Source organism: Mus caroli, unplaced genomic scaffold (genome assembly GCF_978045245.1).
Source record: "Mus caroli unplaced genomic scaffold, Mus_caroli_1 scaffold_3, whole genome shotgun sequence".
Taxonomy (NCBI): Eukaryota; Metazoa; Chordata; class Mammalia; order Rodentia; family Muridae; genus Mus; species Mus caroli.
Window position 1 is genome coordinate 26,479,116 of NW_028227258.1, and position 1,827 is coordinate 26,480,942.

Below are 1,827 nucleotides of genomic sequence, written 5' to 3' on the forward strand. Positions count from 1 at the left end.
CAAAGGACTGACACTTGTGTTTGATAGTCTTAAGATCAATAAAGGCTGCAAAGGTGGCTCAGAGGTTGACAACCCTTGCTGTTCTTCCTGGGGACCTGGGTTGAATCTCCAGCACCCACAGAGTAATTCTCAACTGTCTGTAAATCCAGGTCTAGGGGATCTGATAACCGCTTTAGACATCTGTGGGCACCAGGCATGTATATGGTATGTATACACACATGCAGGTAAAACAGTCATATAGATAAATACAATTATAAGAAATTGTTCCGCCAGGCATGGTGGCTCACGCCTTTAATCCCAGCAGTTGGGAGGCAGAGGCAGGCGGATTTCTGAGTTCAGGGCCAGCCTGGTCTACAAAGTGAGTTCCAGGACAGCCAGGGCTATACAGAGAAACCCTGTCTCGAAAAAAAAAAAAAAAAAAAAAAGAAAAGAAATTGTTCCATAACCCTCAAAACATATCTCTGAAAGTTTTCATCCCACTCTGACACTTTTGATAAATTTAGAGGGTGTGGCTCACTGCAGTTGTAAGGACTTGAGTCTGAACATTAGCACCACAAAAATAACAAATCAATTAAGCAAGCAGAAAATGTACTATAATCCCATTCTTCCTTATTTTCATCTGTAGAATGAAGACAGTAATTATCTATCACATTTAGTGGTACTGGAGAGTACTGGGTATATTACTGGAAGTAACTAGAACCAGGCACTGCACTCTGGCCTTGAGCTCCAGCATCCTCAACACTGAGAGTACACATGTGTGCCATGTGCCTATCGACGACTGTCCCTTTAAATCAACCAGAGGATGCCACTGTTCCTGAGGCTGTAACTCGTCTTCTTACATCTTTGCTATCACACATTTGAAGACCTTCACCATGCTGTCTCTTATTTGCCTGACTATTTCTTTAAGGAAAAAAAAAAAAATGTTGACAGGCATGGTGGTGCATGCCTTTAATCCCAGCAGCTGGGAGGCAGAGGCAGGTGGATTTCTGAGTTCGAGGCCAGCTTGGTCTACAAAGTGAGTTCCAGGACATCCAGGGCTACAGAGAGAAACCCTGTCTGGAAAAAAACAAAAAAAAACAAAAAAACAAAAAACAAAACAAAACAAAAAGTTAATTGAAGTTCAAGGAGTGTAAAAGAACAAATCTAGGCTAAGAATTCAGATGCCCTTAAATTTTCTCTGTTGCCAACTAGTTATGACCTTGGGTGATTTATGCCCCCAGATTCTACAAAGGAAAAGGGAATAAGTATTCTCTCTCTCTCTCTCTCTCTCTCTCTCTCTCTCTCTCTCTCTCTCTCTCTCTCTCTCTCCCTCCCTCCCTGCCTGCCTCCCTCCCTCCCTGCCTGCCTCCCTCCCTCTCTGGCCCTCCTAGCTTGAATTTCCCTCCAATAAATATGTATATTTTCTGCCCCTAGAGGCCTTGCAGGTGTGGCTGCTGTGTCACATGCACAGCAGTAGGTGGCAGAGAGGAGAGAGGCTATGTCTACGCTCAGTGATCTGATCTATGAACATCTGAATTATCAGTCGCCTAACATTCCCTGAAAAAAAATGATCCTAAGACACAAGACATCCACTAGTCCAGGGTCAGGGGGCCCAAACAGGAAGCTAACCTGAGATGAATGGAAGTCCAGCGCCAGGCAGACCCAGATGGGCTCCAAGGATAGGGAGCAAGCTGAAGACTAGAAGAAACCTGCCTGGAACAGCAGGCTCCAGATGAGCCCAAGTGAGCCCCTAAGACATATGGCCCTTGTAAAGGGTCACTCAGGCAGACCAGGCAAGGAGCAAGCCTGAGACAACTACCAGACTGGTGCCATAGGGCTCAGACTAGT

General features: G+C 45.2%; 1 non-coding gene across 1 annotated transcript; it reads left to right on the forward strand.

Moving 5' to 3' along the window:
• The first annotated feature begins 1,402 nt into the window (after positions 1–1,402).
• Positions 1,403–1,534, forward strand: LOC115030746 (small nucleolar RNA SNORA17). The gene has a single exon (XR_003836341.1). It is a non-coding gene; the product is annotated as a small nucleolar RNA SNORA17 (small nucleolar RNA).
• Positions 1,535–1,827: the final 293 nt, after the last annotated feature.